Below are 27,207 nucleotides of genomic sequence, written 5' to 3'. Positions count from 1 at the left end.
GCTATGGTTACCAAACTTTCAGTGGTTGTAAATAAGCTTAATATCAAATTTTTCTTGCTAGGAGTTTTGGATAAAGTGTTTAAAAAAATCTTATTTACAACCCCTGAAAGTTTGGTAACCATAGCACCCTCTCTGTTGGCTAAAAAAAGTCCTAGAATTCGGGTAATTTAGTGTTTCTAGAATAAAATCAAGAAAACACCAAAAAGTACCAACATTCCTTTATATAATTAAGTAACACTAAGTTAGAAAATAACCTTAGTTTCTGTGATATATTGGCAGCAATATGCAACTTCAAACTTTTATATACAACTGCTATAAAGGAGAGAAAATTAAGTTTTAATAAATTTTTGTTTTCAAAAGTTTGGATATTTTGAGAAATTAGCAAAGTGCCAAAACCCCTTCCCTGTAGTAATTCAATGGAATTTTGAGAAAATGCTTTTTTGGAAAAAATGAAAACTTAGCAAGGAAGGTGTTCTCTTTGACACATACATCCTATATCACTTTCAAGGAATTCTGTGCATGATACTGTAGCCGATGAAGCCACCTTAAATGGCATGAACACATTAGGCAGCTCTGTCATACACTCTCTAAAAAGATCTAAAATTCATACTCCCCTGTAGAAGATAATTCCAAAATCTTCCAGGGGGGGGGGGGGTGAACTTTAACTGGATTAGCCCAATTACCAAAATAGTCTATTATTTGAACTATAATCTTGGATGAATTTTCTTGAACAGAGTGATCTGGAAGATATGTTAGAGCTCTCCGAGATGCGTCAAGAACTGATGGACCGTGTGCAGACCATCATGAGCAAAGCTCAAGAATACCGTAATTCCTTTGACAACTACGCCTATCTGTGGGTGGATGACAGGAAGGAATTTATGCGTCAATTCTTGCTCTATAATCATGTGTTGACGACAGAGGAGATTGAAGCCCATGCTGAGGAAGGAGTTCCTGAGTGTCCGCCTACGCTGGATCAATTCAAGGAACAGGTGAGTGTCACACGCTAAATGGAAAACAGAACAGCATCATACCGTAGTGTCTGTAATAAACACCTCCTCCAATAAACAAACACCTCCTTGCGATATTTCAATAAAAAAGTGACCGAAATTATGCAAACATTTCCATGCCATTTTGTGTGAGTAAGCTTAATACTTGCATCAGTGCTGGCTGTCATGATCACTAAATACACAAAACCTATTCTAACTTATGCTGAGAATTTACTTCTAATAACCCCCTTTTCAAAAAATTTCATGCCCCAGGGTGTTTATTACAGACCATTCATAACCTCATTAATAAACGCGATGCGTGCGATCCAATCATATTTTATTATTTGTGAAAACGCGAACGCAAATCGAGGTCATTAATAGCTCACAATTGACCGCAAAATGCGTAATTGTTCCAATGTCGCACACAATTGACTTCTGCGTGCGCCGTGTTGTGCGTCCAACGAACTGCGCGCGCGCTGGCTGCCGTATTTGGATTATGGCGCTACCATATTTGCACAGATTGTGATACGCACTTTTGTTATTGGTCGTTCTGTTTTAGCCTGATCGATTTTTGGCAAGGGAAGATGTAAAAATCATCTATTTTTATAAACTTTTGAGCAAAATTTTGTGTAATTTTGTAAGGTGAAGAGATTAAAGTGACGAAAGTTATGAATGAGGTTAATAACTTTGCATCGGTAATATATCGGGCATTGTGAAAAATCTAAACATTTTGCTTTGGACCTCGGAATATCCTCGGTTCCAAAGGCAAAATGTTTAGATTTTTCACAATGCCCTCCAAATAACCGATGCGCAGTTATTAACCTCTAATTAATGCGGTATGATAAAGATTAAGTCTGTTGAGTGAGATCAAGTCTGCTGTTGTCAACTATATAGGTATTTTTGTGTGTCAGCAATTGTTGAATTTCTATCTTTGAAACATGTTTGTATAGTATTATGTAAATTTGCCATCAAAATGATACCATGAAATCCAGTAGCATTTTTGTAGAATCATGTAGAATAAGTTGAGCCTATTATTGAGGCAGACATTAACCTAATCAATGACTGTATGAGTGAAAATTTTCGCAAAAGCTAACTTTTCACGCTTTCCATGTTCAATACAGCTATTGTGAAAAATGAAAGGTCTGTGGATGAAAACTCATGAATTTAAGTTCAAAATCGGCAAAGGACAAAAAAGTTAAATGTGCAAAAGCTCTCAACTGTCGTGTATATGCCAATGTCCTTTGTACAACTGTAATAATGTGGCGATCTTTTCCTTTAGACCACCCTCGCTATATAGGGACTAAATTATTACTTTTACATCAAGGTTTATTTTTGCATCAAGCTTAAACAGTTGCCAAACACTTTGAAGTCAAGGTTTAATGTAGTGGAAAGAGGGCAGGGCTTCGATAAATGAGGGAAATTATGGGGTAAAAAACAAGATTAAAACAACTTTTTTGAAAACAAGTGAAAACGGCCATTTTGCTAGGAAAGTTTTGCCTCAAAAACAATTTAAAATTATCGGAAAAGCAAGAAACATACCTTAATAAAATCAGCATCACTTCCGTCACATAAAAAGATGATCAGATCAGTGGATAGTGGCAAAGAATTTGTGAAATGAAGTAATTTTGTAAATAAAAATACATTGTATTTGAATAAATGCAGAATTGCGTCACAGAGTCGAGCGTAAATCACCGTCAAAACGAGCGTACATCAAGCGCCTGTGCTACGCGAAAGTTTTGGAGTTTGCATCACCGGTTTTGCATTCAGCTCTTTTACGTCAAAAATTGCGATAAAAACATGGATTTTGGAACAAAATAAAGCTTGTTCGACAAAATAAAAGGTATGTTTGTATAGCTAAGAACATGTTTAACCTTGATGCGAAAGTTTAGTTTGATAAATTCGTAATTTTAACCTTATATAGCTCAGGTGGTCTAAAAGAAAAGATCGCCAATAATGTCATATTTAATCTGAAATTTACAGTGATTTTTGAGATAACATACTGATGCATCTGTGAATTCTAACCTGTAATTTTTGGTACTAATTTTGTGTTTTTTTATTATGTGATTTTATCCTTTTAGGTTGATTCTTACGAAAAGATCTACAGTGAAGTTGACGAGCTTGGTGCAGTTCAAGTATTTGATTGCTGGTTCCGAGTTGATGGGAAACCGTTCAAGCAAGCCTTACTTAACATCATCAAGAAATGGAGCTTCATGTTCAAACAGCATCTAATTGATCACGTCACAAATAGGTAGGGTAATCAATTTATTTCTGATATCAATCGAGCAAGCAATGTTTTGTTACAGTTTTTCAACTTTTTATGTCTTCTTTATTTCTTTTTGGCAGCCAGATGAAAACGTCAGGTGACAAAGAATTGACATTTTGGTTTCTATTTTAACGCTTTTATTTAATTAATCATGACCGTATGAAGTCACCATGCATCCTAACCCTAATGCTGGTTTCATACTTTCTTGCCGCTGCCGCTCTGAAGATGATTTTGCTTCACTGCGCAGTCGCACCAGAAACACTAGCGGTGACCAGCAGCAAGCCGATATATTGATCACTCCACCGCTCTGCCCAAGCGGCTGCACTGATGGGAGTTGAATTCAAGTCAACTTGGAGCGGTGCCGCTCTGACATATGAGAACAAAATACGAGTCATGCCGCTGCAACTCAACGGGGTGTATAACGCCCTTGGGGGGGGGGTTTGATCGGAGGTGCCCTTGCTCGCCCCTGCCTGCTGAAGGAGGAGACACTCAGCCTGTAGTATTTTGTTGCATTCAGGGCAGTTAGGGATTAGGTGAAAAAAGTTTAAAATTCTACGTACTTATATCTTACTGAGATTTTTGTACATTCCTAAAAAGTTATGGATTTTCAGTACAATATGTGACGTATCAAGTCAAAAGGAGACACTTTTGGTTATCAATTTTGAGGTTTTTATATATCTTAAATATAGAGACATTTTGCTCTACAACGCCGTTTTCCCCAATGAAATCGGACATTCCTAAGCGAAGATATTGAGTTCGTAAGTTATGGTATTATAAAATTGGAAATTGAGATATCAGCCTTTAAAAATAGTATTGACAATGTTGAGAGTAGGAATTACCTTGAAAAATGTCTCAAAAAATACAAGATGCCAGTTATATTCCGGTCTGAAACTATCAGATAATATTTTTAACATACAATAACATCATAAATTCGCAACTAACTCAAATTGTGAAAAAACCACCCCTGGGCAGATTTTTGGCTATTTCTCCATTTACGATCCTGCCCAAAAGTGTCTCCTTTTGACATGACACGTCACATATATGGTTTCTAAAATTTTACAGTATAGCTGCAGGGAATCTATTGTCTTAATAAATGTAGAGAACATCATTACTATACAGAGTGTTAATTTGTGTTGTGTGTTCATATAGCTTGAGTGAGCTTCAAGAGTTCATCAAAGTTGCCAACTCGGGGCTGACGAAGGAGGTAGAAGAAGGTGATTATATTGGTCTAGTGGACTGCATGGGTCATCTGATGGAGGTTAAAACTCGGCAATCCAGCACAGATCAGATGTTTGAGCCACTTAAACAGACTATAGAGCTCCTCAAGACATATGATCAAGAAATGTCAGAGGAGGTCCACACTCAGTTGCAGGTGAGAATTCTGCAGTTGCATCATTTTGCTATGAAATTTAAATGAAGAGTGGACAGGTTTCAAGGGACTTTTTATGATTTTAGCATCCTCTTTTTAAGGTACCGTTCAATAGATATACATGAAAAAAAGCTTAATTCCAAAATCTCAGTTGATTCAGATATTGAATTTGCGAGTTATGCATAATTGCTTGTATCACAGTGCCACATAGTCCACTGTGTTGTAATTTCCGTCTGTCGACAGACGGAAAATAGAATTTGGACAATGTCTTTGTCAAACAACCAACTCTCTAAGAAAGTTTATTCACACAAACATTACATAGTCCTAGGTTTCTGGTGGTAAAAAATGTCATTTCTTTGCAGTAAGTTGGGGGTGAGGCTGCCCCTTTAGTTTAGCATTTTTAAGGTATAAAAGTATAAACGACTGAATAAGCATATTATGACCTAGCTGCTCTTCTTATTGCAGTAAGCCAGATAAAAGATGAGTCTGAATTTAACAAATGGTGTTTTCTACCTTACATGAAAACTTATCATCCAAACATTTTTATTACAAGTTTGAGTAAAATTTAATCAATAGTTTGGGTATTAGAAGCAAAAATGTGTATTGCAGAGGTCCGTAAAACAGGGCCACACTCTTGGGGTGGTAGACCACCCTGCTAGTACTTTTGTCCATGGTCACATAATAATCTTATGTATGTGATTTCTTCAATTTGAATTTTTTTTGTTGCTTCTTTAATTTACCATGGTAGGATCTACCTGAACAATGGAACAACACCAAGAAGATCGCCATCACCGTTAAGCAACAGGTGGCGCCGCTGCAAGCCAACGAGGTGTCCATCATCCGTCGCAACTGCACCTCGTTTGACGTCAAGCAGCACACATTCAGGGAGAAGTTCCGCAAAGAGGCTCCATTCATATTTGACTTTGATGAACCCTATGTCACCTTAGATAGATGTCATGCAGAGATTTTTGCCATGGAAACCGACATGAATAAATTACAGGATTCGGCTGGACTGTTTGAAGTGAATGTGCCAGACTATAAACAACTCAAGGCCTGTAGAAGAGAGGTAGGTCTGATCTCTCTCAGCTATAAAGAGACAAGTTGCTTTATTTGTACATTTTCTTTAAAGACCAAGCTCTAGGTAATCATAAAGATGAAAAAAGTGTACGGCGAAGAGTCTATATGCTGAAGGCTAAAATTTTGGGATCAATTATAGGTTAATGAACACGTATTACTTGTTGGAAGAGAAATTAGACAAAATAATGCATGCGCGCTGATGTTGATGCGTCTAATGCACTAGCCCCGATGATTCTGAATCTAACATGTTCTACGTTCCTCCAGGTTCGCCTCTTGAAATTACTGTGGGACATGGTCACAATAGTGCGATCAAGTATAGATGACTGGAAGACCACACTCTGGCAAGACATCAATGTAGAACAGATGGAAATGGACTGTAAGAAGTTTGCCAAGGACATTCGGAGCTTGGACAAAGAAATGAGAGCATGGGATGCATATGGTGGGTTGGAAGGCACTGTCAAGAACATGTTGACGTCATTGAGAGCTGTGAGCGAATTGCAGAACCCTGCCATTAGGGACAGGCATTGGCAGCAGCTTATGAATGCCACTAAGGTAATTATTGATTTTAATCCAAGATTTACACTAGATTGTAGCATTAGCGAGATAAAGTACAATTATCTTCAGTCAAAAATGAAGAAGCTTGTAACAATGCAGAATGTTGATGGGAGATCATACCCTTTTCAGAATATTCTTGTTACGATTTACAAAAATAAGGAATAGAAACATTGTAGTAAGATTTCAGATTTATGATTGATTCCGACAAAGGAAATTTGGTTATCAATGGGGAGACTGGTAATCTGACATCCTCACACAGCCATCCAGGGGTGCAAATTGTGATTTCTTCCTCAGGAGCAAAGTTTTAGGCTCAAGATTTCCTCAATAATACCATGCATAAAATAGATCTGCACTTCAAAAGATGAGAATGTTAACATAGCGTGTATTTTTAGAACGACTCTATGTTTTCGAGCTTCTGGAAAAGGTTTTATGAGGAAAATGTGCGCGCGTAGCGCACAAAAATATTGTATTTTACACTAGTTTGGGGTCAATTTTGGTGGAACAGAGGCTCCTTTCCCCTTTTATTTTCCTTTACCCCCCCCCCATTTCATCTTTCTTATTTTTGTCAGAGGGGGCACAACTTGTTCAATGCTTTATGATTCTTCTTTTTAAATTTCCCAAATATTTTCCAGTTTGTCCTCTTCTCAGTGGCATTAGTATTGATACACTGAATTCCTTCATGCCTTTTGTTCCCAAGAAATCCTCATTGCTGCCTCTATATTTATTTCCTCAGATATGATTGCCGCCTCTCAGTAAATTTCCTCAGATATGTGCCCTGTTTCCACCTGCCTTCATCCAACTTCTTTTTTCCTGTTAAATTACATTGAATACCTCCTATGGTGATGAATTGTAAATTTTGTCATATATTCTAACACTAACACCTTCTTTTTTGCTCTAATTTCTTGAACAATAATGTGAATTCCTCTAAGTTTTGCACAACCAGTGTCTTTAAATATTTCCTCTCTTCCATTCAGTAGCTTCACTGCCTCACAGCCCTCCCCTATTATTCTGTACCTCACTCCTCTTCTTTTTCTTTCCTCTTCTCCCCCCCCCTTCCTCTCCTCTCCCCTTTACTTTTCTTCTCTCTCCCTCCTTTTTCATCTTTTTCTATTTTCTTCCCATGGCATTATTTCCTCAATTTTGACTCTCATATCCTAGGAGCGGTGCTCCCCGCTCCCACAAAATTTGCATCCCTGCAGCCATCTGTATCATCAAACCAACCAATTGCAAACTCTATACTGTTTTCCTGACATTTCTGTGTGCTCTGGAATTGGCCATTTTTGGCCATCGAACTTTGCCTGTTTTTGTGCCTAAATTGGTTGTTTGGTTTATTACGTCTGCTTATGTGCACAGTGATTTTCATCACTTGTTCTATTGCACTTTTGTATTCCCATTGATCCTTGTTTTTGCAGGTTTAACACTTCCGTGGGCCTTGGAATTGGTCATTTTTGACTTTCAAACTTTACCTACTTCTATGCCTACATTTGTTGTTTTTTGTCTCCCTCTGCGTACTGCCTAGTCTGTATATTACTTGTTTTCCCACGTCAAGTTGGTGTACCTTGCTCTTTTTCTTTCCAGTTATATGATATATGTCAACCCACAAGATAATAATTATGGTAGTTTTTTTTATGAATAAACCTAGGTGAAATTTGCCATGGATGAGAACACCACCCTCTCAGATTTGCTGAACCTTAACCTGCACAACTTTGAGGACGAAGTCCGCAACATTGTAGACAAGGCCGTCAAAGAAATGAGTATGGAGAAGGTGTTGAAGGAACTGGACTCTACGTGGACAACAATGGAGTTTGGCTACGACAAACATCCTAGGACCGGTGTTCCCATGTTGGTTGCCGACGAAGAGTTAATAGAAACACTAGAAGATAATCAAGTAAGGGGATATCATTGTATTATTGTCACACAGATTTATAACACTGGTTATCTTTTCAGGAGGACTTTTACGAAAATGCGCGACCATGAAAACATACTCAGCCAACCAATTTCTGTGTATTTGATCACGCAGTGGACATCGCATTCAATATGGTGTGTCAAGTACCCGGGGGGGCCACTCAAATATGACAGTGTACGCATGCATGACCAAATTTTTTTCAAACACCCCCTAAACGAGTTTTACCCTACCAGCAAATTTAGCCCCTTAATAAGGTAATTTAGTGTAGAATTTACCCCCTAATGAGTTTTTGGCTGGTGAAAATGCAACAAATGTACCCTTTTTGGACTCATAATTTACCAAATATTTGAAAAGGTACCCTAAACAAGTTGTCCAGTTTCAGAAAACTACCCTTATTCTTGAAAATCACTGTTTTTTGGACCCTAAACGCGTCACGCGCGTAACTTGCCTTGCCTAAAAAAACACCCCCTTTTACTTGTTTTGTTGGTCACGCATGCGTACAGACCATTTATGTGAGTGATCCCCCCGGGGTCAAGTAAAAGCAATACGGTATAAGATTGGGGTGAACAATCATACCATGCCATGCTCTCATCGGACGTGCTGTCGCTAGTGTGTGATTTGTTGTGGTGTTTTTGTTTACTGCATGCGACATCTTTCCGAACTAATTTTCGAAAATTTCCGATTATCTGATGAAATTTTCTATTAGTTTATTACAGATAATATTTTTTAGTCATCTCTTTGTGCTACATAACAGTCCAAGCCACTTCACCTTACTGTAATTATGTAGCTGTATATTCTACAAGGAAATGTAGCTATATGTTTGTCCACGTTATCCTGAAAAGCTCTTTCAATTGCATGAGATTTTCTGTAATTTACTATATTCGATAACTATTGTGTTGAAACTTTGTACTTTAATTTGTTTTTGACATAACAGGTTCAACTGCAGAATTTGATGACCTCCAAATATATTGCCCATTTCCTGGAAGAAGTATCTGGTTGGCAGAAGAAGCTGTCTACAGCTGATTCTGTTATCTCCATATTGTTTGAAGTCCAACGAACATGGTCACATCTTGAGAGCATTTTCATTGGGTCTGAGGATATCCGTAACCAATTGCCGGAAGACTCCAAACGATTTGATGGTATAGATACAGATTTTAAGGTACGTACAGGCTGTATCAAAATGATTGGTACCCATCAGTTTTCATCGATAATGGATGAGCTTGACACATCAAAATTCAACATAAGATCCAAATAATTTGTAAATGAATTGCAAAAACAAGTCATAAACTATACATTCTGGACATTTCAAATGTATCCAAAAATGTATTTGGAAGAGGCAGGATTTTCAATAAACATCAAAAGTGATGGGTACCAATCATTTTGATACACCCTGTATAATGTTTCTTATTCACCTATGTATGCAACAATTTTTGTGCTACTATTCCCCTAAATTTGGGCATGGCTTCATAAGCACCTGATATTGCATCTTCAATAACCTGTGTCCATGTATAAGTCTGTACGTAGGATTCTTTTGCAGAATTTCAAAATTGAGGACCTTCTCCCCCCAGGTCAATTTTGAACAGTTAATTAACATTTGTGACATGATCTGTTCCATGGGAGCCAAAGGAGGCATTTTTGAAAATTGAGTTACTATAATTATTACTTACACAAACATTAAGCTATCATATACTGAAAACACCAAAGGTCTAGCACACTGGCCCCCATGAACCAGATTGTGTCACATTTTAAAAAAGTGGTCTCTTTGTTAATTTTTGTTTCTAATTGGGACCCTATTTTACTCCAAAAAATGACATTTTTATGAGGGCTTATACTGCCATGCTTCGAAAAGGCTAATGGCAACTGCTAAGCTGTGCCCATGGATAGTGTACAATATGCTGTGCTATATATACCATGTTATGCTTTGGCTGCAGTGCTAAATGCACAGGATTATGTTGGTATTGTTAACAAGCTGTCATCAGAGGCTTGCTTGTACTTACATATCTTGACCAAGTTAAGCAATATTGTAACAAATACAATGGAGAGTGATGCATGTTAATTGGAGAAGTTTTGAAGTGTTCAATTTTGTTCTTTGTCTATATTTAGGAATTGTTGCTTGATGCCGAGAAGACACCCAATGTTGTGGAAGCAACCAATAAACCAGGCTTGTATGACAAATTGGAGGGTCTACAACAGAAGTAAGTATAGGCACAGAAAATGTGATTTTAACACCTTACAGCACAGGTTCAAAATGAACATACAAAATCAAACTTTAATAGCTGTAGCCATTTGAAATATTTTTGATACTTTTAACATTTGTTTGAGTATCATGGAATATTTATAGCTTTGTTTTACCTGGTTAATGAACTGTTATGTTCCAGTAATTTCAAATAAATAGATCTTAGTATAGATCTATCATACATACCTATTCGGTGCACTTTTAAATCACAATAATAAATACACAATATTGATAAATGTTTCAAAACAAGAAACATATTTATTTTATTTACCAAGAAAGTTATCCTTATATTTTATAAGCTAAGAAATATACCTACAGCTGTCTCTTTTAAATCAATTGTGGCCATCGAAAAAACACTTGGTAGTCATGTAGCTCTGCGACAACAATACAATTACATCGCACACTGTGTACAAAATGGTGCATCCTTAGCCCGCTACATGCAGGGCGTACATTGTATGAGACAGGTATGTTCACGATGGCAAAAATTCACTAAATAGCTTATAACTCTATCTTATGAAGTAGACTGAGGTTGTAGCAATATTATCTATGCCCATAAAACATATTGTGATTGACATTGCAATGTGACAATTTCTTTCCAGATATATGACCTATTGCAGTGGTGAGGTATTTTATTACAGGGTGTTGCCAAAAAGTTAGTTTTTGTCAGCATAACATATCATGCCTAATCATACATTCATCAATTTATACAGACATACTGGTTCATTGTACTGCATCCATACTCAACCATGTGTGACATGATCTGCTCTAATCAGACTAAAGTCAGTAATAATGAAATTGAGATATGTGACCCGTTAGGCTAATGAAAGTTGACTCCCAGTTTCCCGTTACCCGACTCCGGTCAGAAAAAAATGCCGATCAAATATTTCATTATTTTCCATTATTTCATTATTTCACATTTTTCAAGTTTTTAAGAAAAAAGGATAGTTTTAATGTCATCTTTCACGTCCGACACGTATTTTAAGCACTTTTACGCCGACCCTGACCGCCCGAATAGTCTTTGCAACGCTGGGTTAAACTACGTGGTAAAATGGCGATATCGTAGGGCGCATTTACTGGAGACTAGCAATTCCCTGCATCTAAGTTTCTCCTACCACTAAATGGATAGACCGAACACAAAGAGAGGCAGCCAAGTTCGCGGGAACCAGCGTATGAACAAATATGAAAGCATGTCTACCGTGCACTATGTAGCGCGCTATATATAGACAGCATCAAAATAAATAAAATAAATAAAATTTGAAGTCAAATTTATTCTGCTTTTCTTACAAATATATGTATTTAATAAAATAAACTTATAAATAAAATGATTTATTTGTCAATTTCTTGCATGGTTGTTTTTTACCAGCAACCTCCATGTGAACGTTCGAATTGTCAAATTTAGTTTAGGCCTATTTCTGCTTTCAATTTTGTTATTTGTTCATTTTGACTGTGACAATTTACTTTCCCCTACTGGCGTAATTAACTTTGCACCGATAATGAAAGTTTGAAAATAATGAATAATGAATAATGAAACAGTCACCTACCCAGTCATGAAAAACTATGTAACGGGAAACTGGGGATCAACTTTCATTAGCCTTACAGCAAAAGGTACCTTAAGTCGGGAGCTACATATGCCTTATTTTGCTAGTAACAAATGCATTCTAAACCAATCATTAATCCTATTGTTGTAGAGGATAATAAGCTTGTACCTGTCTATAGAACTGTTTGTTATACAGCTCTAGTCTTTATTTGCTAAGGCTAATCCCTGTTCAAGTGGCATGAGTGGTGGGTTACAAAAGCATTGTATTGTATTTGTATATGTATGTATTAGCCACCCACCTACAATGAGAGGACATTCCTGACCTCGTTGACTTGTAGATGATTTGAAATGACCGCCACTTCAGATTGTCATTATTGTTTGATATTTTCTGCCAACATTGGGGAAAAAGAGACACTTGTAGCAGCCGACATAAGGTACCTTTCGCTGTAACGGGTCACATATAGGCAACAATAAGGAATAATGGTAGTAGCTCAATTTTCAAAATTTCCAACTTTGGTTTGAATAGATCAGAAAGTTAGAGGTTGATGATTGTGCATCAGTTGATTTGAGGGTATTGTGAAAAATCAAAATATTTTGCTTTGGGACCGAGGATGCGCCCCGAAGGATATATTCTGAGGTCCAAGCAAAATGGTTTAGATTTTTCACAATACCCAAAAGATATCTGATGCAAAGTCATTAATCTCATTTATAACCGTCAATTTTTAATTTGTGTGATTCCATCTGTATGTATTGCCATATTTTTTTAAAAACAAAATACAATTTTAACTTTATCTTTCATTTTCCCTTTAAAAAATTCAAATACGGTAGTTGCACGTGCAAAAAAGTTTAATTGGTCTCATGCATCGCATATATTCATGAGGGTATGAATGTCAGATAACACCATGTGAACAATATTATTATTTTTACATGATGTTAATTACCCATCTTGCATTCTGATTTTCAAATGCTGTAAAGAAGTATTATAATTATAATGCTGTAAAGAAGTATTATAATTATAATGCTGTAAAGAAGTATTATAATTATAATGCTGTAAAGAAGTATTATAAATATAATGCTGTAAAGAAGTATTATAATTATAATGCTGTAAAGAAATATTATAATTATAATGCTGTAAAGAAGTATTATAATTATAATGCTGTAAAGAAGTATTATAATTATAATGCTGTAAAGAAGTATTATAATTATAATGCTGTAAAGAAGTATTATAATTATAATGCTGTAAAGAAGTATTATAATTATAATGCTGTAAAGAAGTATTATAATTATAATGCTGTAAAGAAGTATAATAATTATGATGCTGTAAAGAAGTATAATAATTATAATGCTGTAAAGAAGTATTATAATTATAATGCTGTAAAGAAGGATTATAATTATAATGCTGTAAAGAAGGATTATAATTATAATGCTGTAAAGAAGTATTATAATTATAATGCTGTAAAGAAGTATTATAATTATAATGTTGTGAAGTATTATAATTATAATGCTGTAAAGAAGTATTATAATTATAATGTTGTAAGAAGTATTATAATTATAATGCTGTAAAGAAGTATTATAATTATAATGCTGTAAAGAAGTATTATAATTATAATGCTGTAAAGAAGTAATATAATTATAATGCTGTAAAGAAGTATTATAATTATAATGCTGTAAAGAAGTATTATAATTATAATGCTGTAAAGAAGTATTATAATTATAATGCTGTAAAGAAGTATTATAATTATAATGCTGTAAAGAAGTATTATAATTATAATGCTGTAAAGAAGTATTATAATTATAATGCTGTAAAGAAGTATTATAATTATAATGCTGTAAAGAAGTATTATAATTATAATGCTGTAAAGAAGTATTATAATTATAATGCTGTAAAGAAGTATTATAATTATAATGCTGTAAAGAAGTATTATAATTATAATGCTGTAAAGAAGTATTATAATTATAATGCTGTACTGAATAATAGTTGTAAGCATTCTCTCATCATCGTATCATTATTATCCATCCATAAAAGTACCATAAGTATAGCATATCCATGATATTATGTAAGACTTCACTCTTCCACTCAAAACCTATTTCATTCAAGGGGGAAAAGGCAAATATTGCTTTAACATTTCCATGAAAGGGTGCATTTATTAAAACATTCTAACCAGACATGAACTCATATGACCTTGCTTTTTAAGCACATTAAAGGAACATCATAATATATTATATCTGCAACCTCTGTAACCTGGTAGCTTTGACAAAGCTCATTCAGCCTTTAATGTACATTGCTTTTGTCTTTGTGGTACCAACCAAAAGACCACTTATTTGAACCTGGGACTCAAGGATAATATTTCTTTGTTTGGCTAACTGGATGGAAAGATTTATCCTAAGGCCACTAAAACCCTGTTCTAAACTAAAAACCCTGTTCTGCTGGCGAAAATATTTCTTTCTGAAAGTGGCTAAATGACCTTAAAAAATCACCAAAAGCTTGAAAAATCTGAAAACGTTTTTGTAAACATGTTAAAAATATATAAGTGAAAAATAATTCACTTAGGCCAAAAACAGCTGTTCTGTTTCATCATGAAAGTACAAAGTAATCTTCACTCACAGACCTATGAAGGTAACAGTATGTTGGTACCATAAAAAAAAACATTTTTGAAACAAAATACTGTAACAGTGGTAAGTTTTGCCCAATTATTCTTTCATGCAAAAACTTTTTACTTGATTTTATTAAGTTTTCTACTTACATATAGACCTATGCACACAGTTGTGCGCAAGCCCAAGAGCTCAAAATTTGCCACTTTTACAGTATAAAGAACATGCCTCTAATTGAATCAAATCATGTTTTCATGTTTTATAATCATTAGATATCACCAACATCTCCTACTATTATGGCTTGTAATTATCAGTCATTTTACAATTATAAACACCTCAAAAGAAATAAGTCCCCCTCTGAACATGTCGTCATAACATCGTAAGGTTTCGTTTTGTACCAACAAAACTAACTTTGAAATAATTATATGACTGTTTACTAAGTGCTGTGTGAAAATGAGAGATTTCCATGACTTCAGGGCTGAATGAGCCTAAATTGAAGACAAAAAGTGCCCTTTCCAAAAGTCACAAAGTAGGCCTATGCTTGTTAACTGCAAGGCGTATTGGGACAGGAATGGAACTGACCATCTTACACAACTCAATGTGCTGAACTCTGCACCAAGGGGATATGCATGGCTGAATGATCAAGAATCGATACACATTACAGTAAATGTTCACTTGGTGAGGATTTTAAACTGCACTCAAACACATGGGGTTTTCCATTAGTAACAAGCCATGAATCAACTTTTGTGACAAGCATAGGCCTACTTTGTGACTTTTGGAAAGGGCACTTTTTGTCTTCAATTTAGGCTCATTCAGCCCTGAAGTCATGGAAATCTCTCATTTTCACACAGCACTTAGTAAACAGTCATATAATTATTTCAAAGTTAGTTTTGTTGGTACAAAATGAAACCTTACGATGTTATGACGACATGTTCAGAGGGGGACTTGTTTTTTTGGAGGTGTTTAAATAGTGAGGGCATACGTAAGGGCATACTGCTCTAATCTAGAGCATTGCGTTAATTGACCCAACCATCAATTTCATACCACATACAAAGGGTCAGTGACCCTTGACCCTTGAGGATTTCTCCAAAGAGTAAAAAATAAAAAATATGGGAAAATACATTTATGTGGCTCTAACACTTCTGTATTTAGACTTTGAGCCTTCCTTTTGGTTTTTGAATCTTGAAAATTTTACTGAGTTTATATATTTATGACCAAAGATATTGTGTCAACTTTAAAACAAAATGAAATTCTGTATTCTATGTGTATCTCACCATGATTATTTTGTTTCATTGTAGTTTGACAGTATGTGAGAAGGCCCTGGCTGAGTACTTGGAAACCAAGCGGTTAGCATTCCCAAGATTTTATTTTGTATCGTCTGCTGATTTGCTGGACATTTTGTCTAATGGAAACAACCCATCAATTGTAAGTAATATTTGAAGCCAGTGCTTTCTTAAAATGACTTCTCTCCTAGAAATACCCTATCCTTTGTTTCTGTTTTATATAAGCGGTCCAGGTATTAGTAAACGGTCTTGGTGGTGTGAAATTTTCCAAAGGGGGGGGGGACAAACATGGGGATAGGTAACTCTTGCAGAATGAGTTACTTGTAATATTTCATTAAATTAGCGTTAACTTTTGTGATCAATATTATTATCTATGCTTGTTGATCATTTGTTGAGTTGTTATGCAAAAAATATTGCACAGAAAATTTGACAGTGTCCTTTAAAAGAAGAATGACCATACTAAGGCTGTGCTAATAAAGTAATCTTGTTTTGCATGAAGATGACTTTTCTGAATAATACTCAACATAATTTCTTCCAGACTCAACGACATTTGTCCAAATTATTCGACAACCTGGCCAGGTTAGAATTCAAGAAAGATGATGATGACAACGACACCAAGATAGCCCTGGGCATGTACAGTAAAGAAAACGAGTATGTAGTCTTCAATGAGGAATGCGAATGCTCCGGTCAAGTTGAAGTGTGGCTTAACAGGCTCATGGACGCCATGAGAGCAACCACAAGGAATAACTTTTCAGAATCGGTGGTGTCGTATGAAGAAAAACCAAGAGAGCAGTGGCTGTTTGATTACCCGGCTCAGGTGGCGCTGGCTGCGACCCAGATCTGGTGGACTACAGAGGTTGGGATTGCCTTTGCCAGATTGGAGGAAGGTCATGAGAATGCACTGAAAGACTACAATAAGAAACAAGTATGTATAGGGACTCAAATGTCATGCCCAAACTTGATTTAGTCATGTAGGAAGGGAATTCAGGAATCAGTTCAACAATTTCTAACCAGATATTTCATGTCATTGGTTTATAATTTTCAGAAAAGAATAGGCGTTACCTCCCTCAAACTATTTAAATTCAGCCCAGTACTGCTAGATATTCATATGTCTATGTAGCGGCATAGCCAGGGGGCAGGCTTCCCTCCTGTAGAACATTTTGCCCCCCTTTGGGATTAACTGATTGTGATATTTACTATAACAGAATTGCTTTGAGATGTGCACCACGCTTCATGGACTATGAATGTAGTATGTGTGTCTTTCAAGTTACTATTTAATAATGTGAAAGTTCTGGAGGCTTATTTCCCAAATGTTATCATTTAATGTGATACTGTTTCTTTACTGTAACTAAATCATTCCCAATCATTCCAGATTCAACAACTCAACACACTCATCAACATGTTGATTGGCAAACTCAGCAAAGGTGACCGGCAGAAGATCATGACCATCTGTACCATTGATGTACACGCCCGTGATGTGGTAGCTTCTCTCGTTTTAAAGAAGATTGACAGCGCCCTCGCCTTCCAATGGCTGAGCCAGCTCAGGCACAGATGGGATGAAGAGAAAAGCGATTGCTTTGCCAATATTTGTGATGCTCAGTTTAGGTATTCCTATGAATATCTAGGAAATACACCTCGTCTGGTTATTACCCCACTCACAGATAGGTAAGATTTGAAAAAAGAGTAGTAACTGTCATAGAACATGTTTCAATTGGTACAAATTATTATTTGTTCTACTAGAAATATAGTTATAGTTGTATAGACAATTTGTTTTGAACAAATTACCTGCTCCCTATTCCAGATATATACAGCACTAATTTTGGGGATTAAAAAATAGTATCCTGTTTTGCCGAATAAAACATAGCTCAGTCCTAATTCTTTAGTTGGAACCAACTGACAATAAAATTGAAATTTTAATTTACTTCTGAGGGGTGTGATGCATGCACACGCACACTGCAGACAAACAAACAGAATCAAAGCTTGTCATTGGTTGATTATCTTTTACTTAAATTAAGATTCTGAATGCTAAAACTTGTGTCAAGTCTTTGAATTTTCTAAGAAAAAATGCAAAATTGCATTTTATTGATATTATTTAATGATATTTAATTTGGTCTTTTCCAGATGTTACATCACCCTGACACAATCGCTTCACTTGGTGATGAGTGGCGCCCCCGCTGGGCCTGCTGGAACAGGCAAGACAGAAACCACCAAAGACTTAGGACGTGCACTGGGAATCATGGTGTATGTCTTCAACTGCTCGGAACAGATGGACTACAAGGTAAAGGAATATGTGTTATGAGGCTTATCATTATATGTGATACAAATCATTCATTAGTTTTTGTAATGAAAACAGAAAGTTTACAGCCGCCATTTATAGTGTGTCTCATCTGAAGTTGGATTTTGCAGTGGCAGATTTGAATCTTGTGTGCTAACCTAATTCTGCAGGATGTATACATACGTGTAGAAGCGTGATTTGTCCGTACGCTGGCGAAGCAACCGCATAAAAGCATTGATTCGAATCTGCCAGTACGAAATCCAACATGGCGTTACTTAAGATGAGACAGACTATAGTACTAATTTTCAGTATTTTGTACTGATTTAACTCAAGAATACTGAAAAAAATAAGAATACTGAAAATGCTAAAGAATGCAAGTATTGTCAAAAAACTATATGGAAAATAACTGATTTTTATTAGTGTTGAGAATGCTGGAAAGTGTTTTAGAAGATTGGCACCTCTGTTAACACTTTCAATTGTCATCACCTATTGATTTGTACCTTTAGAGCAAACTGGTTTAAAAAAATTCCTCTCGAGATTAAAAGCAGTATCAGTTTGTTCTATTAATAGCAGGCACTGCATTTTAACATGAAAGAACTGAGGTGTGATCATGACCAGTATGTTCCAGAAAATGACTAGCAGCTCTACCAAGCACTACCAACAAAATGTGATTGGTAGCATACTATTTCAACACATTTACTATTCATTTCATTTTACACCTTTTTCCCCCACAGTCCTGTGGTAACATCTATAAGGGTCTGTCTCAGACTGGAGCATGGGGATGTTTTGATGAGTTCAACCGTATCTCAGTAGAAGTGCTCTCAGTGGTGGCAGTACAGGTGAGTACATGGAGGATAAGTACTGAGATGTAATTGGAAGTCCATCTTTGCCTGTCACCCATTGCCCTATTGTTCACAACATCCTAGAAACAAGGGCACAGAATTAGCATAGAACAGAAATCTTGTGTTGAAAGGTTATACAGCTTTAATCCATAAGCTACTTACCGTACTGACGCGAGTATAGTCCCACCTTTGAGATTATTAGTGTAATTTTTATTATGCAAAACTCTATTTTTATCTTGCTGTATATTGATGTATTGATGATGCCGGTGTGAGGTGCACCGACAATCCCCCTTGGGGATTTTGTCGGTGGGCCTCTCACTGGTGTTAGTGTTACTCTTGCCATTCAAAGTTGTTTGCTTGCAGCTGGTCTGCTATTTTTATGCATAGTATTGTTTGTATAATTCTTAAGTTAAAATCATATATTGTAAATTAAGTTTGGTAGTTTTTAAATCTGTAAAGCGCATTGAGGAATCTGAGATTCACAATGCGCTATATAAATGCTGTTTTATTATTATTATTATTATTATTAAAGTCCCACCCCCAAATTTTCCCTGAATTGAATTTGAATGCATTTTGATATCATTAATAGAGTATGACATGAAAACAAAGTATCAATTTTCATATTAAAAACACAAAACTTCGTGCAAAATTCAATTTTTATTTTTTTTAAATCAACCATGAATGATTTAGGTCTAGGTCCAGGGACACTCCAAAGCTGAAAAAATAAATAACTTTAAAAAAAAAATTTAAATTCGAGTATAGTCCCACCCCCCAATTTTGAAAAATGTTCACCCAAAAACAGGGTGGGACTATACTCGAGTCAGTACGGTAATTCCGCAATGGAGTCTGTACTCTAGTCTAACTCATGAATAATGGGTGGGTGGATATAAACCTAAGTGGTAATGGTACACTGATCATCTCATCTGACGGCTTGTGAAGGACTTTAGCAGTCTCAAGCTCCTGTTTTTAATTTCCTTCATTCTTTGTTGCTTTTCAGGTGAAATGTGTTCAAGATGCCATCCGTGACAAGAAGTCCATCTTCAACTTCATGGGTGAGGAGATCAACATGATACCTACAGTCGGTATATTCATCACCATGAACCCAGGATACGCTGGTAGGACTGAACTACCAGAGAATCTTAAAGCACTCTTCAGGTAAGAAAAAAATGATGTGTTTCATGCTAAAACCACACAATGCTATGATTTTGTAGAGCGATCATGATGGTACCTACGGTTGGCATATTCATCACCATGAACCCAGGATACGCTGGTAGGACTGAACTACCAGAGAATCTTAAAGCACTCTTCAGGTAAGAAAGGACAACTACTTTAATGTTGATCTTTTAAACACATAAAGAAACATATTTTAGGTTTTATGCACGGAAAACCAGCTATTTTAAACAGGGTTATAATGGGCTATTCCAGTTGAAATCCACACTACCCCTGTGGAAGATTTTGAAAATATCTTCCACAGGGGGAGTGTGTTTTTCAATTGTAATTGGTCAAGGTTAATCATTTTGAAACCCACACTCCCTCTGTATTAAGTCTTTACCTATCTTCCATAAATAAAGTGAGTTTTTCAAAGAAGTTATCAAGCTGTCTATTCTATTCTATTCAAAACTCATACCCCTCTGTGGAAGACTTAAGCTCAGTCCTCCACAGGTGTAGTGTGGATTTTAAATGGAATAGCCCAATGTCGACTGGAATCTGATTCAATCAAAGATTCTTTGAGTATGAATCAAAGTAAATTCTCATAAATATTTTAATCTAAATACTTGATATTTTACAAGGAACAAAATGGCTCCTGTGGCCACAGTGTGCAATTTTTCACTAGTATTTCATTTGTTTTACAGGCCATGTGCTATGGTTGTCCCTGACTTTGAGTTGATTTGTGAGATTATGTTGGTGGCTGAAGGCTTCTTAGATGCAAGGCTTCTGGCTAGGAAGTTCATCACACTGTACACCCTGTGTAAGGAGCTGCTGTCAAAACAGGTATGGTTAGCCGATTTAAGCAAATTAAATAATTCTGATGAACATAGTGCATTGTGGACAATATCCTAGTTTGGTGCATTGTATTGTTTTTTGTTTTTGTTTAAAAGGTATTTGGGTGATTCAAACTGAGCAAACACAATAAGAGAACACTAACTGCATGTATGAATGCAAGTTTCTGCTTTCAAAAGTTTTTTCCAAAGTAAATCTTGTAACAAGTATGGATTGATTTTATTTCAGGACCATTATGATTGGGGTCTACGCGCCATCAAGTCTGTACTTGTCGTAGCTGGTTCACTAAAGCGTGGTGATCCCGACCGTCCAGAAGACCAGGTGCTCATGCGTGCCCTGCGTGATTTCAACACACCCAAGATTGTCTTTGATGACATGCCAATCTTCATGGGTCTCATCGGTGACCTGTTCCCTGCACTGGACGTACCACGTCGTCGTGATATGGACTTTGAGAAAGTTGTGAAGCAGTCGACACTGGATCTGAAACTGCAAGCAGAAGACAACTTTGTCCTGAAGGTTGTCCAATTGGAGGAGTTGCTGGCTGTTAGGCATTCTGTGTTTATCATTGGCAATGCTGGCACTGGCAAGTCACAGGTTAGTACACAACTTCAGATAATAGAGAGTTCAATACTTATTATATACCTCTGTAAATTTCAGAATTTATGAGTTAAAATAGTCATCATTCAGTAGTATTCACAAGCTCCATGGCATTTGAATATCACAGATCTGTGTTATTATGGTGCATGAAACTGACTAAATCTGTTAAAATGGAAGAAATATTGTATGCATTTTAATTGTTGCACCAGTAGTATACCTGTTAACTGTCCTTTCTTCAAACCTGTGGTTTAGCTGTATTCTATTCTTCCAAACAATATAAATCAGTCTCAACTGCCGGGTATGTCAGGGCACCGGCAGTTGGGGTTACAAACCATCACTTATATGGCATTATACCTGTTACTGTCCTATCTTCAAACCTGTGGTTAAACCATGTTATATTGTTCCAAATAATATAAAACAGGCCCATCTGTCGGTTCTATCAGTGCACCGGCTGTTGGGTTTACAAACCATCCCTTACACAGATTTTCCAACTAATGTTCTTTTATTTTTCTCTGTCAATAGGTTCTGAAAGCATTGAACAAGACTTATGCCAACATGAAACGCAAACCTGTCTTTGTGGATCTCAACCCAAAGGCGGTTACAAACGATGAGTTGTTTGGTATCATTAACCCAGCTACCAGAGAATGGAAAGATGGTGAGTAACTATACCTGTTTCCACCCTGATGTGGCAGTGACATCAGTTCACATTTCATTGGGTACAGCTACAAGGCACTTAGTGTTTGCTCAAACCGCTGGCATATTACACACACACGCTTAAAGATGCCACATAGCACTTGCATGATGGGTAAAATCTCTAGAAACAGGAATCCTCCAGAAAAGGAAATTGTAACAAACTGATTGTTGAACTTATGTTTAAAAGAACATAAATATATAGTGCAAGTAGTGCACAGATTTTGAAATAAAACCTTGGCATATATATTTTAATAGCGAAAAAAAACTGTTCAGTGCCACTTCATTAAGCTGTAATTTACCTTTTTTTTCATCTAGGTTTGTTCTCTGTAATCATGAGAGACATGGCTAACATCACTCACGACGGACCCAAGTGGATTGTCTTGGATGGAGATATTGATCCTATGTGGATTGAATCACTCAACACTGTCATGGATGACAATAAGGTAAGGACTTACAGGATGTAGGGGAGAGGGATTGGAGGGAAGGAAAAGGAACATGGGATGGTTATGTAGATCCTATGTGGATTGAATCACTCAACACTGGCATGGATGACAATAAGGTAAGGACTTACAGGATGTAGGGGAGAGGGATTGAAGGGAAGGAAAAGGAACATGGGATGGTTATGTAGATCCTATGTGGATTGAATCACTCAACACTGTCATGGATGACAATAAAGTAAGGACTTACAGGATGTAGGGGAGAGGGATTGAAGGGAAGGAAGAGGAACATGGGATGGTTATGTAGATCCTATGTGGATTGAATCACTCAACACTGGCATGGATGACAATAAGGTAAGGACTTACAGGATGTAGGGGAGAGGGATTGAAGGGAGGGGAAAAGGAACATGGGATGGTTATGTAGATGCTATGTGGATTGAATCACTCAACACTGGCATGGATGACAATAAGGTAAGGACTTACAGGATGTAGGGGAGAGGGATATTGAAGGGAAGGAAGAGGACCATGGGATGGTTATGTAGATCCTATGTGGATTGAATCACTCAACACTGTTATGGATGACAATAAGGTAAGGACTTACAGGATGTAGGGGAGAGAGATTGAAGGGAAGGAAGAGGAACATGGGATGGTTATGTAGATCCTATGTGGATTGAATCACTCAACACTGTCATGGATGACAATAAGGTAAGGACTTACAGGATGTAGGGGAGAGGGATTGAAGGGAGGGAAAAAGGAACATGGGATGGTTATGTAGATCCTATGTGGATTGAATCACTCAACACTGTCATGGATGACAATAAGGTAAGTACTTACAGGATGTAGGGGAGAGGGATTGAAGGGGAGGGAAAGAGGACCATGGGATGGTTATGTAGATCCTATGTGGATTGAATCACTCAACACTGTCATGGATGACAATAAGGTAAGGACTTACAGGATGTAGGGGAGAGGGATTGGAGGGAGGGAAGAGGAACATGGGATGGTTATGTAGATCCTATGTGGATTGAATCACTCAACACTGTCATGGATGACAATAAGGTAAGGACTTACAGGATGTAGGGGAGAGGGATATTGAAGGGAAGGAAGAGGAACATGGGATGGTTATGTAGATCCTATGTGGATTGAATCACTCAATACTGTCACGGATGACAATAAGGTAAGGACTTACAGGATGTAGGGGAGAGGGATTGAAGGGAGGGAAAGAGGAACATGGGATGGTTATGTAGATCCTATGTGGATTGAATCACTCAACACTGTCATGGATGACAATAAGGTAAGGACTTACAGGATGTAGGGGAGAGGGATTGGAGGGAGGGAAAGAGGAACATGGGATGGTTATGTAGATCCTATGTGGATTGAATCACTCAACACTGTTATGGATGACAATAAGGTAAGGACTTACAGGATGTAGGGGAGAGGGATTGAAGGGAGGGAAAGAGGAACATGGGATGGTTATGTAGATCCTATGTGGATTGAATCACTCAACACTGTCATGGATGACAATAAGGTAAGGACTTACAGGATGTAGGGGAGAGGGATTGAAGGGAAGGAAAAGGAACATGGGATGGTTATGTAGATCCTATGTGGATTGAATCACTCAACACTGTCATGGATGACAATAAGGTAAGGACTTACAGGATGTAGGGGAGAGGGATTGAAGGGAGGGAAAGAGGAACATGGGATGGTTATGTAGATCCTATGTGGATTGAATCACTCAACACTGTCATGGATGACAATAAGGTAAGGACTTACAGGATGTAGGGGAGAGGGATTGGAGGGAGGGAAAGAGGAACATGGGATGGTTATGTAGATCCTATGTGGATTGAATCACTCAACACTGTCATGGATGACAATAAGGTAAGGACTTACAGAATGTAGGGGAGAGGGATTGGAGGGGAGGGAAAGAGGAACATGGGATGGTTATGTAGATCCTATGTGGATTGAATCACTCAACACTGTTATGGATGACAATAAGGTAAGGACTTACAGGATGTAGGGGAGAGGGATTGAAGGGAGGGAAAGAGGAACATGGGATGGTTATGTAGATCCTATGTGGATTGAATCACTCAACACTGTCATGGATGACAATAAGGTAAGGACTTACAGGATGTAGGGAGAGGGATTGAAGGGAAGGAAAAGGAACATGGGATGGTTATGTAGATCCTATGTGGATTGAATCACTCAACACTGTCATGGATGACAATAAGGTAAGGACTTACAGGATGTAGGGGAGAGGGATTGAAGGGAGGGAAAGAGAAACATGGGATGGTTATGTAGATCCTATGTGGATTGAATCACTCAACACTGTCATGGATGACAATAAGGTAAGGACTTACAGGATGTAGGGGAGAGGGATTGAAGGGAGGAAAGAGAAACATGGGATGGTTATGTAGATCCTATGTGGATTGAATCACTCAACACTGTCATGGATGACAATAAGGTAAGGACTTACAGGATGTAGGGGAGAGGGATTGAAGGGAGGGAAAAAGGAACATGGGATGGTTATGTAGATCCTATGTGGATTGAATCACTCAACACTGGCATGGATGACAATAAGGTAAGGACTTACAGGATGTAGGGGAGAGGGATTGAAGGGAGGGGAAGAGGAACATGGGATGGTTATGTAGATCCTATGTGGATTGAATCACTCAACACTGGCATGGATGACAATAAGGTAAGGACTTACAGGATGTAGGGGAGAGGGATTGGAGGGAGGGAAAGAGGAACATGGGATGGTTATGTAGATCCTATGTGGATTGAATCACTCAACACTGGCATGGATGACAATAAGGTAAGGACTTACAGGATGTAGGGGAGAGGGATTGGAGGGAGGGAAAGAGGAACATGGGATGGTTATGTAGATCCTATGTGGATTGAATCACTCAACACTGTTATGGATGACAATAAGGTAAGGACTTACAGGATGTAGGGGGAGAGGGATTGAAGGAGGGAAAGAGAAACATGGGATGGTTATGTAGATCCTATGTGGATTGAATCACTCAACACTGTCATGGATGACAATAAGGTAAGGACTTACAGGATGTAGGGGAGAGGGATTGAAGGGAGGGGAAAAGGAACATGGGATGGTTATGTAGATCCTATGTGGATTGAATCACTCAACACTGGCATGGATGACAATAAGGTAAGGACTTACAGGATGTAGGGGAGAGGGATTGGAGGGAGGGAAAGAGGAACATGGGATGGTTATGTAGATCCTATGTGGATTGAATCACTCAACACTGTCATGGATGACAATAAGGTAAGGACTTACAGGATGTAGGGGAGAGGGATTGAAAGGAGGGAAGAGGACCATGGGATGGTTATGTAGATCCTATGTGGATTGAATCACTCAACACTGTCATGGATGACAATAAGGTAAGGACTTACAGGATGTAGGGGAGAGGGATTGAAGGGAGGAAAGAGGAACATGGGATGGTTATGTAGATCCTATGTGGATTGAATCACTCAACACTGTCATGGATGACAATAAGGTAAGGACTTACAGGATGTAGGGGAGAGGGATTGAAGGGAAGGAAAAGGAACATGGGATGGTTGTGTAGATCCTATGTGGATTGAATCACTCAATACTGTCACGGATGACAATAAGGTAAGGACTTACAGGATGTAGGGGAGAGGGATTGAAGGGAAGGAAGAGGAACATGGGATGGTTATGTAGATCCTATGTGGATTGAATCACTCAATACTGTCACGGATGACAATAAGGTAAGGACTTACAGGATGTAGGGGAGAGGGATTGAAAGGAGGGAAGAGGACCATGGGATGGTTATGTAGATCCTATGTGGATTGAATCACTCAACACTGTCATGGATGACAATAAGGTAAGGACTTACAGGATGTAGGGGAGAGGGATTGAAGGGAGGAAAGAGGAACATGGGATGGTTATGTAGATCCTATGTGGATTGAATCACTCAACACTGTCATGGATGACAATAAGGTAAGGACTTACAGGATGTAGGGGAGAGGGATTGAAGGGAGGGAAAGAGGAACATGGGATGGTTATGTTGATCCTATGTGGATTGAATCACTCAATACTGTCATGGATGACAATAAGGTAAGGACTTACAGGATGTAGGGGAGAGGGATTGAAGGGAAGGAAAAGGAACATGGGATGGTTATGTAGATCCTATGTGGATTGAATCACTCAACACTGTCATGGATGACAATAAGATAACACCAGCGTGTCCAGGATCTGTTCCTGCGGGGGGCTCAGAGGGGCTTTCAGAGTTATGCGTGGGGCTTAATGGCTAAAATTGCCAAAAAAACAGCTGATTTTACATGATTTTTAACAAAGTGTGGGGGGCTTCAGTCCCCAAAGCACCCCCCTGGACACACCACTGGGTAAGAACATATACTCCCTTCACACCGGAGAAATCGCTTGATCTGATGAAGATTAAAAAGGGTGTTTTCCTGATATGAACACAATGCGATTTTGTTGTGTGAACGCAAGCTTCATTTGATTAAGCTTATTACCACATAACGAGTAGCTCAATGGCTGTGTGTTTCCAGTTCAAGCACTTTG

At 37.5% G+C, this 27,207-nt stretch overlaps 1 pseudogene; it reads left to right on the top strand.

The window, feature by feature from the left end:
* LOC140150763 (dynein beta chain, ciliary-like) overlaps positions 1 to 27,207 on the top strand; it is a 92,202-nt pseudogene that overhangs the window by 22,481 nt on the left and 42,514 nt on the right.

The sequence above is a fragment of the Amphiura filiformis genome, chromosome 4, assembly GCF_039555335.1.
Source record: "Amphiura filiformis chromosome 4, Afil_fr2py, whole genome shotgun sequence".
Taxonomy (NCBI): domain Eukaryota; kingdom Metazoa; phylum Echinodermata; class Ophiuroidea; order Amphilepidida; family Amphiuridae; genus Amphiura; species Amphiura filiformis.
The sequence above is the reverse complement of the archived record's forward strand: the minus strand, read 5'-3'. Positions and strand labels throughout refer to the sequence as shown.